General features: G+C 27.7%; 1 pseudogene across 1 annotated transcript; it reads left to right on the forward strand.

Annotated features, from left to right (window-relative positions):
* Positions 1–16,442: 16,442 nt before the first annotated feature.
* On the forward strand, positions 16,443–17,704 carry LOC146887919 (protein RADIALIS-like 1 pseudogene; annotated as a pseudogene). Its single transcript, XR_014993579.1, has 2 exons — positions 16,443–16,798; positions 17,442–17,704. The product of XR_014993579.1 is annotated as a protein RADIALIS-like 1 pseudogene (transcript).
* Positions 17,705–18,349: the final 645 nt, after the last annotated feature.

An 18,349-nucleotide genomic window follows, 5' to 3' on the forward strand; every position in this document is an offset into this window, starting at 1 on the left:
TGGTGATTTTATGGTCCAATGCGCCCATCATGTGGATCATTTAGATATTTCATGGTTTAATTGATGCATCAACTAAATGGTCACATGTTTGTTTATTATCAACTTGCAATCAAGCATTTGCAAAGTATTAGCACAATTAGTTAAGTTAAGAGATCACTTCCCAGATTATTCGTTTAAGAAAATTTGTCTTGATAATGCTGGTGAATTTACATCTTATGTTTTTCATGAGTATTGTATGTCAATGGGAATTGTTGTTGAACATCCAGTAGAACATATGTTCATGCTCAAAATGGACTTGTAGAATTATGAATAAAACGTCTAAAGTTGGTTGCAAGACCATTACTTATGAGAGCTAATCTTCCAATCACTACTTGGAGATATGTAATTTTACATGCTACAGGATTGATTCGCATCAAGCCAACAAGTTATCATAATTATTCTATTATGCAGTTGGTTTTTGGTCAGTAACATAATTGTCTCATTTAAAATTTTTTGTATATGATCGAATTTCCCCAAAAGGGACTATGATGAGTCTTTAGAAACGATTGGGAATATATGTTGGATAGGAGACATATTTACAGTTTGATTTATCAACTGTTATTTTTGATGAATAAGTTTTTCCAACATTAGGGGGAGAAAGAAAACATTTGGATAAGGATATTGGTTGGAATGAATTATCATTATCTCTCTTGATCCTCATACAAAAGAATGTGAACTTGAAATTCAAATGATAATTCATTCACAAATTAGTCAATCAATTATCATATGTTTTTTACTGACATAAATAGGGTAATTAAATCTCATATACCAACTGCTAAATGCTCCAAATATAATTGATATTTATTCATAACACGATTGAAGCGTGGTAAGCCTATTGGTTCCAAAGATAAACATTCTTGAATGAGAAAAGGAGCTAAAAAGACAAGATGACCTAATCGAGGAGGTGTAAATCACAAAAGATTCATTTGACATAATTAATAATTTGGTTCCAGAAGAACCTTGGTTCCAGAAGAACCACATGTACACGAAATTGTTGAAAATGATGAGATCTCAATAAATTATGTCATGAATAAGATAATATGGAACCAAAGTCAATGTTGACGATGTTTTAGCATATAATATAACGATGAATGTTATGAGTAAAAATGAGGATCAAGATTGTCGACAAATAAATGATTGGCCAAATGGAAAGATGAAATAGAAGCAAAATTAGATTTGCTTGTTAAATAAAAGGTTTTTGGACCTATAGTCCGCACACTTGAAGGTGTAGAACTCATTGAGTACAAATGGATTTTTGTGCAAAACAATATTATAAAGAATGATAATTATAAGAAAATCCCTGCAGGATTTAATTTACCCAACAATGCAAATTCTAAAATGGATTATTCAATAAAATTGAACAAGTCCCTTTTATGGATTAAAGCAATCAAGATGTATATTTGTCCTTGTAAGTACTTGTTAAAAGAAAGGTATTTATCATTGTATTTATGTGAAAATATCGAAAAATGAATTTGTCATAATTGTTGTTTATGCATATAACATAAACATCGTTGGAACTCCTAATGAGTTCACAAAGGCAATTGAGATGAAAGATTTTGGAAGTACAAAGTTTTGTTTAAGATTACAAATTGAGTATTTAAATACAAGTGTTTTTGTACATCAAGAGGTTTATATAATGAAGGTGCTTAAAAAGTTCTATATGAAATCGTTACAATGTCCATACCAGCAAAGACACCATTTAACAAATGTATGACTTATAAAATCATCTTTTATTATTATTATTATTATTATTATTATTATTAGGAAAAAATATGTTTTTGGTATCTCAAGTTTGACCCAAATTTAGAAATGGTTCATGATCGAAACATAGTCATGGTTTGATCCCTGTACTTTCAAAATCATTGTTTTTAGTTCCTATTTTTGGACGGCGTTACAAATAACAAACGGTGTGTCACGTGTTATTTTAATTTTTTTATATAAAAGAAAAAACTAGCGCCAGTCACAAAAACTGAAAAAAATATGTTTTTGGTCCCTAAAGTTTAAACTTAATTTGAAAATGGTCCCTGGTTGAGACTTGATCACTGTTTAATCCCTGCATATTGAATAATAACTATATAATAATAATAATAATACTATAATAATAATATATAATTATTAATATTATTATTATTATATAATAATAACAATAATTATTATTATTATATCTAATTTTTACTAATATTAAAATAAATAATAATATTATAAATATTATTAATATTAATAATAATAATTACATAATAATAATAATAATAATATATCAGTAATAATATAAATAATAATTAATAATATTAATATATCACTAATAATATTAATAACAATTAATAATATTATTATTTATTAATATTATTATTAATAATATGTAATAATAATTATTATTATTACATATTATTAATAATGTTATTATTATTAATTATTATTAATATTTTGTTAATATTAGTAATTAATAAGATTATATAATAATAATATTATTATTATTATTAATATTATTAAAAATATAATTATAGTGCTGATATTAATAGTATTATTAATATTATTATTGATATATTAATATTATTAATTATTATTATTATTATTAATATATGATAATATTATTATTAACAATTATATAATAATAATAATAATATTATTATTATTATTATTATTATATTATTATTATTATTATATAATGTTATCATTATTAATAGTAGTAGTATTATTATATTTTAACAATGATTTTGCATGTGCAGGGACCAAATAGTGACCAAGTTTGAACCAAGGATTATTTTCAAATTAAGTTCAAACTTCAGGATCAAAAACATATTTTTTTCCAGTTTTTGCAAGAAGCATCGGCCTAGCCGACGGTAGTTTTTTTTTATAAAAAAAGTTAAATAACACGTGGCACATCGTTTGTTATTTTTAACGTCGTCCAAAAATATAAACTAAAAACAATGATTTTGAAAGTACAGGAACAAAACAATAACCAAGTTTCGACCAGGGACCATTTCCAAATTGATGTCAGACTTGAGAGACCAAAAACATATTTTTCTCTTATTATTATTATTATTATTATTATTATTATTTACTATGTTTAAAATAATTAATTATATTTAAGATTTAAGATTCTTACACAATAAATTATAATAGAGTACTAACCTTGATCTATAAGAGATCCTCTTAGTATATGTTTTTTCAATTTTTAATTTGTGTGTTTTCCAACCACAGTTTCCCCATCCATCTCTTTGTCTTTTTTTTTTCTTCTCTCATACGTTCTTGATGGATTACTGTGGACAAAAGTCTTATAGTTAGAGACATAACCTCAATTCTTTTTATAAACCAATGTCCCTCAAATTGATTTTTATTCTATCTTTATTTTATTTTATTATCACTTCTTATAATAATCAATAAATTTTTATATTTTATTGAATTACAATTAAATCCATCACAATATTTTAAATGAGTCACATAATAAAATTAATTTGTCAATTAATTCTAACTGACAGGATAATGGAAGAATATAAAGACAGTTAAAAGTGCAATTAAACGAACTAAGAAAGATGAGCCTCTAAGGAAACGTAAATAGATGTGGAACTTTTGCAATGTTGGGGTTCAAGTAAGGAAAGACAAACTTAATATTCCAAGAAGATTAGTAATTATATACCTAAAATCCAGAAAAAAAAAATTGAGATAAAATGTACTCTTATTGTTATACTATATGCTAGTTGGGTTTTACATATCTATATAAGGCATATTTATCAAAATATATTTCTTAAAGTTTATTGTTTGATGTGCTTATTAATCATGTGTTATTGGAACATTATTAATCTTTAATTTTACACTGTATCTCGGTTTAAAGTTTATTTTTTTATATACAATAAATTATGCATTTGAATTTATCTTATTGAGAATCAATTTTATATTCACGGTAGATAAAATTGATCATTATTAAAAATATTTTTAGTATATGGTTGATATTCGTCGTTTTAATTTAGAGTGTACTCATTTTACTTACTCTATGGGTTTTTCTGTGATAAGTATGAAAAATACTTATTATTTTTATTTTATTGGACCTCTTAATTGTATTCAATCATGTGTTTTGTGCAAAGTTTTAGGTTGTTTTTAGGTTAGATATATTTTGTATTTTTTTTGAAGATTATTGTATAGGAAAGTGAAGGATTGGAGAAGAAGTGAGATTATTCTGTCAGGACCTTGTCGCCCAGCGAGTAAGTCGTCTCGCCCAGCGAGAGGACGATTTTCTAAAGTGGTTATAGTTTCGAAAGTTTCACGAAACTGTTGTGCTGGAGTATGGGAACGTGACAGGACCAGGAGAGATACGAAAAAGCGCCATTCTAGGGCAAGGAGACTTCACATCAATTCATCCATTCCATCAAATTCGTCCATCCTTTGTTCTCTAGATGCCTATGAGTGACTAAACTCCTCTTTCATTGGGGTTGGATTTAATGAACCTATAATCTTTGTAATTTTCCTATGCAATGTAATCTCTTTCGTTGTTCATATGTTTTATCTCAATTATAAATGTGCATGATGGAAATCTTTGCTATTTGGTTGTATCTAATTATTGGGAAATGAATTGGAACTTAACCTTGGATAGAACAACCATGAGATTGGGTTCTAGGAGTAGACGTAATCTCTAGGTCATTCTATATATCAAATCTTAATGCAAGTCATGTGTTAAAATAGTTAAGGAATTAATGTTTTGACATATTGGACTCAGAACTTGCTTCTAAGGAATTAGGGGCTAGTAAGCTTATGATGAGGATGTTTGAGCAAGATAGAGAAATTGTGTAGAAAATATTGCGTTAGTATGGTTCATGAAATCCAACCTTGGTGAAGTTTTTCCTAAATTCTTCTATAACTTAGTGTTTATTAATTTTGCATGTTGTTCTTAAATTAAACCAATCTTTTATGTTGACATCATTGCTAAAATTAGTAAATAACCACACTTAGACAAACGAACACAAATCCCTTGGAAAAACGATACTTGGACTTCCATTTTTACTACTTGTAACGAATTGGTACACTTGCCAAAGAGTTAACACCCTGACACTAATGAGTTTTTTCTTCTTTTTCTAAAAAAAACTTATCAAAAATAATTAATAAGTTATTAATCAATCTTTATTTTTTATCAGGAAATAAGTCAATCTATGTAAGGATATTATGATACTATCTTAAATATTAATGTTTCATGACACATGTTTGACATGTTAAAAAAATTAATGTAATGGAGTTAAAAAAATTATATTTATTCATTTTTATAATTTAGAAATCAAAATATGTCATAGATTTGGACAAAGAGAAATCACAATTTAAAGTTCAAAACTAAAAACATACTTAACCTTAATTTTTATCATGAAATTAGTTGATCTATATAAGGATGTTATGATACTATCTTAAATATTAATGTTTTATGATTAATTATTGGAAAAAATCTTTCGAGAATCACTTTATTAATAAATAAAATAAAATAAACACAAGGAAACACGTAGACAATGTAACATCCCTATTTTTTTAATAAACTGTATTATTTATTTTAAATAAAACAATTAGAAAATCTTCTATTTTTACTAATGTTTCATATTTTATTATGATGTAGTTTAAACATTAAAAATATATTTTATCATGATATACTTTTTACTTATTAAAAATAATTATAAGAACAAAACAAAACGAATAAAATATGTATATATATATATATATATATATATATTAGGTAAAAATATTTTAATTAAATAGGTGTGTGTAAAAAAAAAAGAAAAATAAAGAATCTTCTAAAAGAAAAAAAATTAGAAAAGGAAAAAGAAAAAAAATTAGAAAAGGAAAAAGAAAAAAAAGAAAAAAAAACAAAGAAAAGAAAAGAAATAAAAGAAAAAGAAAGAAGATAAGGAGATTGAAAGGAGTTTTGTCTAAATACATGGAAGATAAGAATAATTAGAAGTGATAACCTTACATTTAATGCATTCATTCATTACTTGGCAAGTTGGCACATGCATGGCTTATAAATGGATGAAAGAAATGGATGATGAAAGAAAGATGACCTAAGATTACATCATCCACATGTATTACATGGATTACTTGGAAAGTTTTGGATTACCTTTCATTAATGAAATGAATCTTATCCTAACCTATAAATACATGAAAGAAATGATGGAAGGGTGATTACGTAAGAGAAATAAGGAAAGCATAAAGCTTATCCCTTCATTAATGAAGAGAATCTTTGCATTAATGAAGTTGCACATGGTTTTCTTATAAAAGGATGGCATGAAAGAGAAAAATGTAGAAAGAATTAAAGGAAAGGTGAGTTAAGTGAGAAGCAAAGAAGGGAAGAGAGAGAAAGAAATAGAGAGAAAAAGTTGAAGCAAAAGATTTGAAAGAGATCTTTGTCTTCTAGAAGTATTCCTAGTGTGTCCCTCCAACTAATCAGGTAAGGGGGGAGTGAGGTTAAGCTCTTTTTATATTAATCTTGATAAACTCATGGGTTTTATATTAATCTTTTATTTATTTTGACTCATATATTATTCTATTAACTTATTTTCATTTATTATCCTCTTATATTTATTTTATTTTATCTTAAATTATACACTGCTCCTGTTTATTTATTTATTTTATTTTATTTATCTCCAGTTACACACTGGTCCTATTTATTTATTTTATTTTATTTATCTCCACTGGTCCTATTTATTTATTTTATTGTATTTATTTCTAGTTATGCACTGGTCCTGTTTATTTATTTCAATTAATATATCTCCAGTTACGCACTGGTCCCGTTTAATTTATATTTTGTTATTTTATTTATTTATAACGTTATAATCCTTATCTAATTTAAAGTTCTTGCTTTGATTCTTACTTTATCATTATTTTATAATAAAAAAAATGTGAAGTGAAAGTAAATATTATTTTTTTTAGTGAGCTTTGATAGAAGAAAAATTGCATGTACATTTTATCGTTGTTTTATATTCTTTGTGTATAGTTTATATAATGACATGATTTGATAGTCATCACATTTTATGACCTTTGAAAATATCCAAGAGTATGTCAGTTAAGTAAGAGTTAAGTCTGGTTTCAATAAGTTGAGATTAAACCAGTGTCAAAGTGTTTGTATTTGGGAAGTCACAGTTTGGTACACTACGGGATGAAAGGCAGGGACCATGGTGGGTCTAAGGAAGTTTTACCAAGTAGGTGAATATCTGGATAGTTCAGAATAGCGCACTGGACTAGGATATTCATAGGCCAAACTTGGGACTATCCGATACCTGCTCGGCATCGCCAAGGTTAGGTAGTGAGTATATATCTCTTTTGTGAGCCGATAAATGGCTAATATTCTCGAGAAAGAAATAATTATGATTGTACCAATATTTTATGAGAAATACTTAACTACCTAATCACTTCCCAAAGTAACTTTTGATGTTCAAATTGGATCATCAGAAGTGGAATATGGATCCATATGTCTGGTAAAACAAGGTCAAGTTTTGTGGTTGTAGGTCCAAATTTAGGCCCCCGGTGTTTGTATTGTTTGTTGAGTTTATTAAGATTGATATTTAAGGCTTATAAAGACCTCACTCCTTTCATATTTTTCTTTCATATGTACCTGTTGCATGAGCAGAAGAGGAACCTACTCAGTGAGAGTTGTTCAGGATATTATTGGTGGATCTTCTGAAGATTGACTCATGGATAATTTCTATTAATATCTTTAGGAGATATTAAAAATATAGATAAATATTCTATTTTGATGTAAGACTCTTAATATTATACAAATATATATTTTTGTAATATTTCATGAACAATTACATAGATGTAAACTACATTTATGAATATGAAGTTATGTTATTATTAATGTTCTCTCAAGGATAATCTTATGAAAAAAAAATTAATTTCATATCTTTTTATCAAATAATAATTATTTAGTATAATAGTCGGGGTGTCACAGACAACACACCCATGTCCTTTGACCTTGAGTACACCCATACTCTCCAAAGCCAAAGCAATAATTTAACCCAAACCTCACACAACGCTCTTATTACAAGAGTATTAAAAAATAAGAAGAGTCGAATATAAGATTGAAGTGTCTTTGACTCGGAGCAAAGAACATCATGGACTTAGAGTCCATTATATAGTTACTAACACCAACTTCCTTGGTTGTCCTAGGTGATGTGTGAGACTTTTCCAGACATGTTATTTTCATCATTCCAACACTAATTTATAATGCTATTTAATTTTTTTTATTTAATGTAAGACACAAACTCATTTAAATTTTTAATATATAATTAATAGAATATTTTATTTTAATAAAGGTGAATAATGATCATATATTTATAATTCTTAAGAAAGTTAAATATTTACTTCATTCAATTGATCAAATGATTACTTTTTTATTTTTATTTTCTAATTTTAAGTTTAGCTAGGAAATATATTTTAATTGTTTAGTTATAGATTATTAATATAAATATCTAATGTAATGTAAAATGCTTTTACAATACCTTTTTTCAAAATTTGAAATAACTAAGACATAATTTAATGTTTTATATTTTTTTCTTTTTGTATTATCTCATTAAAAAAATATTCTTTTAATAAGCACGCATGTAAAGTAAGTGTGAGGTGATCTCACAAAATAGTATACTTTCTCAAATCATTGTATTTTCTCCCAATCATTTTTCTTTTGTAAATACCTGCAAGTATCCATAAATATTCGTAGATATTAATAAAATATACAAGTATCTGCATAACAGATACCTACACAAATTTAAATACTTGTACGAAATATATATTTATTGAATGAATAGAATATAAGATACAAAATATATATTTATTCAATGAGTAGAATAAGAAAACTATTGTCCGTACCATAATATCCCTTAGTTGAAACACATTTTTCATTTCTATTAAATCATTTTTCTTTCATAAAATATGTTACTCAATCTAATTAAAATAATTGAGATTGAATTGATTTGTAAGTGATGTGATTACTTCCAAACAACTTCACGTGTTAGATATCCCATCAAGTCACCAACTTGCATTCAGACTAAACCATTACCCGTCCCATGATTTTTTTCTACTCCACTTTGCATCATCTTCCGGAAGCGTCTTAACATAATGACAAATCTCTTATTTGGTTTGAATGATTATTAATTTTTTTTATGATAAAATATATTACTTAGATAGAAAATAAATTTAATATTGAAATTATATAAATTATTTGAATAATTTGATTATTTAAAATTATGAAATTCAAAATCCCACATAAAAAATAAAAGATTTGAAATTATACATACACTATTTTTTCTCATATTTAACTATAAACTCTTTCATCACCTCCATCTCAAGTGAAATATTGTGATGATCTTGGTTACCATGCTAACAACAATTGGTTTGGGGGATATTTTCTAGATAATGTTAGTTGATTTTTTTTTTTTTATGATGCTAATGAAACCATTTTATAGGTGCTGTAAGTCTATATTATTATATCTTGTTTTCGATTAAGAGTTTTGGTTTCGTTTTTTTATTTAAATTAGAATTACTTCCAAATTAATAATTAAAAATTTTATCAATCATTGTGGACGAGATTATATCTCAATTGGTTTCACTCTCTCTCTATTTTCCTTATAATTGTCAAAGTTATTTTCATCAATATTTAAAAACAACAAGAAGAATGTCAATAATATTTTATTTTCTAAAGTTAATATTTTTTTTTCTCCAATCAATCAATCTCGAGTATGATTTTTTTATTTACGAAACTTTGGGTCAAAATTAATCTTAAGCAATTAATCCAAAAATATTACCAAATGATAGATGTCGTAGTTGTCATAAAATTTTAACATTTGCAAAAGTGATAGATTAGTTGTCATGAAATTCCAACTATTGTAATGTTTTACTAGCTTTATATTATTATTATACATTTATGCAAATTGCAACTGGTAATTGGTACTCTATTTTACATTCATACAATTTTGTTTCATAGTAATTGGCATTGAAATAGAAATGACAAATGAACTACTTTGTCTAAATTTGTATCGATTTTAACAAGAAATCTCTAAATTGATTATGATATCGGAGACCGAAAATGTTCACAATAAATTCTAGAGGGATCAAAATAATATACTCAAAATTTATATGTTTAATTATTGAATGTTTTTTCGTAGAAAAATGATATTTTTAAAGTTGTATTTGATATAGACCCTTTTTAGATAAGTTTTTCTAATTTAATATTGGTTTAATTATTCTTTTGGTACTTGTTTTTGTTTAAAAATGTCAAATTAGTCCTACAGTTTTTGTAAGTTTCAATTTGATCCCAATTTTTAAAAAATTGATGAATTTAGTCCTTTTCATTAAATTTTTTAAAGTGAATCAATGATTTTTTTTTTATAAAAATTAAAGATGTTAATAAGGATGAAATTAATTTTGATTTTCATTAAAATTCATTGATCTGTTTCAAGAAATTTAATGAAAATGACTAAATTGCATCAATTTTTTAAATATCAGAACTAAATTGAAACTTAAAAAAAAAATAGAGGACTAATTTGACATTTTTTTGACAAAAACATGAATCAAAAGAGTAATTAAATCTTTGATCTTTTTTCACTCCTTGAATATGTCCATATTTGAAGACATTTTACTTGGGATATGTTCCAAAAAATTAATATGAAACTTCTTGCTCGTAATTCTTTAAATATTAAAAAATGACTCCTATAACTGAACAATTGAATCATTAGCATAATGTTTCAAGATGTGTGAAGAAGTAAAATCTATCTTATTTCAATCTTCATAGCTTCCCTTTTATCACTTTTATAAAATGAATCAATTCTTTTATTTTATATCAATATACCTATTTTCTTTTAGACAAAATAGAATTAAAAAATAATTTATCATAATCTAATAAAAATTTGATAAAGGTAATTACTAAAAGGAAAAAATATATGATAGTCAAGTCATCATTAAAACACATTATGAAAAACACATAATACATTATTTCTTCTTCTATATTCATAAAAAGTAATACACAAAAGGCTTATGAGATAAAAAATAATGTTAACTATTTATAAACTAATACTTCACTATTAGATAAGATAAGAGAGAGTTACCTCTTTTTTTTCAAGGAATGAAGATAATACATGAAAAATATGAACAAAAATAATGAATTTGTGTCTATTTTTTTTTTCTTCAAAAACAATAAAAAGACATGTGAGAGCGAGAGATGAGTACAATTTGTGAAAAACTGAACAAATACTATGAAAGAAAATAAAAAATATCTTAATAAATATTTTTATTCTTTATTATATTTAATTTTATATTTTATTATTTATTGACATTAAATGTGCTATTTTATAAAATAAATAAAAAGATACATAATTTAATTTCCATCAATTTCTAATATATATTACACATAATTTAAAAAAATTATAAATTTTCAAAACTATACATATAATTTAAAAAAAAAAATTGAGGAGTCATGACACACTTTCCCCAAGGTAATCCACCATTGATTTTGGGAGCTGAAAGATGCCATGACCCTCCAACTTTTAAATTATGTATATTGTAATAATTGGTAGTTTATCTTTTAGTAACTATTTTTTTAAATAGGTACATGATGAAGAATAAAGGTACGTATAACCCTCTAAGAAATAATCCTAAGTCAAATAACGCTAATTTATATCCGTAAAAATAATCAAATTACTGTTATAAATTTTGAAATTTTTAAAATTCTTTATCCCAATAATATACTTTTCATACAGAATTTGAAATTCTCTGAAATTTATCCAGTAAGTGAAAATAAATTGCAGCTGGCGAATGCATGAGACAAGGCCCACTGAGATGACGAACGGAGGTTCTATCAACCAAATATTTATTTATGCTTCCAAAATCCAATACCAATCTTCTTTCATAAAACAAAATTACTCTCTCCAATCATAGCTGTGAATTTTCAGACAGCATATACTTCACAATATAAAGACACCCAATTTGCCAAAAATTAAAGATCATAATTTTATGCTTGGGACCAACTCAATAATTTATTCATTTTGATTCTCCTTCCATTATTTTACTTCACTTTTACATTTATGTGCCAAGGGAAGTTAGCCTTTTCCTTTTACAAGAGGCCAATTATTATTCTTTTAAGAATAAATTACACTTAATCTACCTAAGATTAATTTCTTGACAATTTTTTTTTAATATTTATAACAACGCCTCCTTTATGAGGGAATGCATAATTTAGGTCAAACCACATAACACACTTGATAGGTTTAAGTTTAACTTTCTTTTAAAAAAATGACATTATTTATTTAAAAGTCTTATATAGAATCTCATCTATTTAAAAGATTGTTCTCACCTATAACCCTATTTAAATCCCTATTTTGATATAAGATTTTTAAAATGTTTAGTATTATTAACCTAAATAAACTCGTTAGTAATTACAACTTTCTTATATTATGTAATACTACACATGTATTTTGTACATATATTAAGTATAATTTCCTGTAATGTAACATTAATAAAAGTAATTATTTAAAAGCTTATTATATAATGTAACAATTTTTTTTTTCTTGTACGCATTCTCCATCTATATTTTTACCAAACCAGCTACCATATTGTTCATTCCCACTTATAGCCTTAATGTCTCTCCACCCAAAGACTCATGCACAAATTTAGCGATAGAAACAAAACATGTGTAGGGTAGGGATGACAATTCGGGGCAGGCCGGCCTGCAGGCCTGCATAAAAAAGTGTGGGACGAGCTAGGATGTTGAACCCGTTGGCCTGCAATGGCTCGTCCCGCATAAGTCCGCAGCCTGCGCGAGTTAAAAACGGGGTGGAGTGGACTGGTCCGCTGACCCGCTTACAAAATTATATGTTCTCATCTTTTTAGTTCTCACATCATTCATCACGTTGTTTCTATAAGTTTCTTCTTCTTCTTCTTTTTCTTCTTCTTCTTATTATTATTATTATTATCTTTATGTATAACCATTGTATATAAGATAATGATTTTAGTTTTTGAATATAGAATATCTTTTTATGCATTTTTAGGTACATGTCTTGTAAGGTGACATATTGCTACTGTACTTTAATTATAATCTTCGTTCTTATTTTTTTTTGTCTTTGATTAGGTAAAGTAATTGGAATTATTTTGATAGAAAATGAAAATCAATTATTATGAAAAATAAAAAAAAAATATTTTGCTCAAAAAAAAAATATTTTGCTCATCACAAATGCGGGCCAGCCCGCAGGCCCACGGCGCGGGCTAGAAAAGTGAACCTGATATTACACTGCGGAGTGGGCCAATCCGGTTCACACTTTGCGGACTAAAATGCGGGACGGGCCAAAACGGACTAGAAAAGTAAACCTAATATTACACTGCGGGACAGGCCAACCCGATCCACTCTTAGCTTTTTATCTCATGAACTTTTGTATAATAATTCCTTTTAGAACTTGAAAGGAAATATTAATTGTTACGTACTTTTCTATAACCAATTTTTAGTAGTTTAATTATCATAGATTTCATTTTTAAAAATTGCGTTGTCAATATTCAATATTTTTTCTTAGTTCAAAATCACACTGTCACAAAAAGGTGTTCCACGTCACCTAGGCAATGTTGGACATAGAAAAAACAATTTTTTGTAAAAAAATATGTGGTGACATTTTTGGGAATATTTTGCCAAATTTGTGTTAGACCTTAGCTTAACCCACATAAATTTAATAATTTACATTAATTAGCCCTAGGTTCAACCTAAATTTTGAAATTTACTTGGATTGAGCCAGGATCCAACGTAAATATTTGTTTTATAAAAAAAAGCATGACCACATTTTACACTGTTCTTTTGTGCACAAGGCTCCCAACAAGTGCAACACTACAAGAAAAATAGATATTACCAACGACAATAATTCGTCGTTAAAGGCAAAAATCCATCAGTAATTTTGTTTTATCGACAGCCAAAAATCCTTATATAAACGCTTTATCGGTAAATTTAACCAATGGGTATTTAAGATCCATCGGTAATTATTGACGGACAGATCCTTCGAAAACCACCATTAATAATTACTAACGAATGCCTTCTTCGATAATTACCGACAGTTGCTTCCTTCAAGAATTACCAACCCGATTCGTTTACAAAGTACACATAGTCATTTAACGATGGCATTACCGACGAATTTATCCATCGGTAATATACTTGATATGAGTAGTCGAAAAATGTATTGGTAATACATAATTACCAATGGAAATTTATCTATCAAAAAATATTCGTCAGTAAATAGTGCACTTGTTGTAGTGGATGGTGACGATAAGCTTTTAATGTGTTCTTCACTCCATTGAGACTTGCGGTGGTTGTTTTCTCTCTATCATTCATTCTCTCTGATTGGTTTTCATTCTCTTTGCTTCACTTCTTATCGTTTTTCTTTTAATTCTTTTGGAAGGTCAATTTCTGATTTGGATAATCTTTCTTTTTTTCTTTAAATCGTTCACTTCTTTTTCTTATCATACGATCGGGTTAAAGAATGTTGCTACAACAGCAGAAACCATAAAAAAAATCAGAAAAACAAATGTTTGAGCTACCTGAAAATCCGTTATTGTGTTACCTAGATACTTATTTATAATTTAGAGATAGCAAAATTAACAAGTTAGATCTGTAAAATACACCTTTAAATCTGAAAAAAAGAAGATAAACTCTAAATACTATCAAGGTATTTGACAAAAGGAGTTGTAGAGGTAGGCGGAAAGAGACTGAAAAAATAATCAACTTTGTTATAACCATCCATTATATGCACATTTATTTTTAGTATAGAATAAGAAAAATAAATATGTAGTAGGAAAATAACATAGTGGACGAATGAAGCTAAGGTGAAGAATTTAGTATATACTCGTAAATAAGAAGAAATGATAGTTTTTATGAGAAAGGAAGCATAACACGACAAATTCAATTATTGGTCTCAAAATCTTTAAAGATGTAAAGTGGGCCAATTCTACACATCCACTCAAAGTTGTATTTATTCGCTTCTAATTCGATATGAAGCAAAGAGACTGCAATTGATTAGCATATAGCTGCATTACTCACCTCGATCGTGTTACTTTTCAGTACACAGGAATGGTATATCTAAACATAAATGCAGTACGACCATGCTTTGTATTTTAGTCCAAAAAGAGTAATCACAGGTACACTGTGATAAAGAGAAAGAAAAATTGTGTTCGCATGGAATTTTTCTTCTACAAACATCCAGTACAAATTTATTTTATTCTTTTAATTTTATGTTTTAGTTACTATATGACAAAAGAATATAAATTTCTATCGGTACCGTTAGCATTGTAAAACCACTAAAATATTTATAATTTTCTTATGTTGCTTCTCAACCAATGTTGAAGGTTTATTACGTGCTTCGAATTTTACGACAAATATATATATATATATATATATATATATATATATATATATATATATATATATATATCTCGTTGGAAGGAGCGTTCATGTGGAAAAAAACAAAACATATATGCCTATGATTCACTTATAAGTTACCAGAAATATGATTAAATTATTAAATTATGTGAGTTTTTAAAATACTTACTTTTTGTTTTTTTTTTTTCACGTTGCTCAAATATCACTAAAATAGATTAAATCAGCAAAATATTGTTAGTCATCGGTTAAGTCATCTAAACTCATGACAACTTTGAAAATAAAAGTTGCGAGAACCCAATAACTTCTCTTATTTATACAGTTGTATGAAATCTTCACGATTTTATTTTCGAAGTTGTCATGAGTCCGCATAACTTAACTCATGAACAATTATATATTTTTTTTTAAGAAAAATGATCTTTTAACAATTAAGTTTTGATAATTTTCTCTTATTACATGAGGTTTCATTTTTAAGTGGTTTTTTTCATCATATTTTTACTTTTTTTTATATTTTTAAAGCACCTAAAAAATAACACCTTAAAAAAAAAGTTGTCAAAATTTAGTTTTTATACATATCGATATCCTTCTTTGAATTATCCATTTTGTAATATCTGAACAAATTTGTTCCATAAATTTGAAAAAATCCCTTAATTTTTTATGATTTATAAGTTAAACTCAGAAGATATGTGTTGTGTGGTGTATAAGAAAACATGCATGTATCTGACATGAATGTGCAGGACGTGATATTTGTGAGTTGTTTTGTACTTGGTGGTGCTCCTGGTTTGATTGTGGCAGTAGAAGAAGGTAAGAGTAACAGAGGAAGTGGTAAAAGGAAAGGAAAGTGGAGTTGAGAAAGAGATGAAGCAAATGGTAAGAAGCATCTTTGTGTAAAACGTTTAAAGGATTGTCTTTTAGTCGTGATTCTCCTCCTCCACTTGTTTGTCCATTCTCCCTCTTCACTTGTGGCTCTTAAGGGGACGGGTCACGTTATCTTCAGTGTCCTTTTGGGAGATATATATTCCTCCACCAGGTTCAAACCCCACACACCACCACCACCTTTTCTCCTCCTACTTATAAGGACCAACGTTCAACACCTCTTTCCCGTGTCTTCCCTTCACCTTTTCTTCACCACAATCATTCTTTTCTTACCCTTCTCAACAAATGGCATCATCTTGGACTCAGAGGCAGAACAAATTGTTCGAACAAGCCCTGGCTTTATACGACAGGGAAACCCCTGACAGATGGCAGAATGTTGCCAATGTGGTCGGAAGATCAGTGGAAGAGGTCAAAAGGCACTACGAGATCCTCAAAGAAGATGTCAAACGCATTGAACATGGCCAGGTTCCGTTTCCTCGTTACAAAACCAACACCACCACCAACTAAGAGTCATTGGTAATTAAGTTCACTATGTTTTCTTACCCTAATGCAGTTTAGCTTTAACGTTGTATTGTATACTTCAACAACATGTCATGTGATGTGACTATCTCTGTGATTCAAGTTTATCATAATACAGTCCTACTTGTATTTGCACTATTGTTGTCGTGTACTACGTACTGCATGTTGCGGGGTCCATCGAAAGAGATAGGAATTTTTTAAATGGAAAGCCCTGAAACTGAAAATGCTAGTTTTATGTGGTCCATTTGTTTTGCATCAGTTTATGTCCAAATTATCTTCAACACCCAGCAGCTACTTCAATAATGCCTCAAACTTTTGATTATCTAAGCTCTATGGAAAGTTCTCATAAATTTGAATGGCCCTACGTATGCTACTTCAAACAACTGCCATGTGCTTTGAACCAAAAGACAAGCCATAATGAAGAACAACAACAGCCATGTGATTTGACATAGAAAGCTCGGGTTTTCTGTCTGAAATCTCAAAAGAGTATCTAGCATAAACTTTCACCGCTTTGTTTTCCAAGCTTGGACCCTTCTGTTTTTCTACATTATTTATAAATTTTGGCTACATTTCTGTATGTTCTTTGTATGTAACCCTTTTTCTATTGACTAATAATGTTTCTCTTTTCCGCCATTTGCAGCCATTTGCAGGTTCTTGAAGATCCAGAGACCACAAAGCATGAACAGCCATTAGCATTCTCTTGAATAAATAGTGAATAGTGTATTTCCAGCAGCAAGCTGTGAAATAATCTAATTGCTCCTTACCATGTGATTGTAGCAGTCTTCTTTCCTGTTTTTCTCCTTCTTTGTATACTCATCTTCGTTTATCCATGCTGTATTGTCAAATTAATATTGTATTTAAGGAAATTTATTTATCGCATCTTAACGAAGGATTACATGTTAATTAATCTAATTTTTAATATATGAATAAGTGCTACCAACTTTATTTAAATGCCAACATGAGTTAGTACGACTGAAATCAGGGAATTGGATTCCGTAATCGTGGAGTCATGCACCTCACTCCAGTATTCGAGTATGCAAAAAAACTATGTATTTCAGAAAAGTTAGTCTCCAGTAATTAAATAAGACAATGCTTAAGAATGGAAAATTATGTAGACGGAAAAATATAAGTATAGAGAAAAAAAAATTACGTAATAAATCTTCCCAATATGAGCTAATAAAAAAATGAAAATCTTGATTTCTCATAATAGACTTCAAGAGATCATCTTTGGATTTCCTACAATGGCATTACATTAAAGAATGCCCCATGACATCAGACTGCTAATTTCTGGGTTTAGTTTTCCCTAATTGCTTTTTGGGTTGTTTCGGGTTGATGATTATTTTTGTGCATTGATTACATAGTTTCATTCACTAATTTTTCTTTTTTAATAAATTATGTAATCAATATTATCCTAGTTTTAAGAATAGGTTCTTGCAACAAAAGAACAATTCTTCCACTACATTAACTTCTAAGAACCCTTTAATGGTACAATTTGACTTAAATAATGAATTCTTATTCCTAAGAATCATAACCGACATCACAAATATC

This window comes from Vigna unguiculata, chromosome 3, assembly GCF_037176805.1.
Source record: "Vigna unguiculata cultivar grain cowpea cultivar isolate G323 ecotype 2 chromosome 3, ASM3717680v1, whole genome shotgun sequence".
Taxonomy (NCBI): domain Eukaryota; kingdom Viridiplantae; phylum Streptophyta; class Magnoliopsida; order Fabales; family Fabaceae; genus Vigna; species Vigna unguiculata.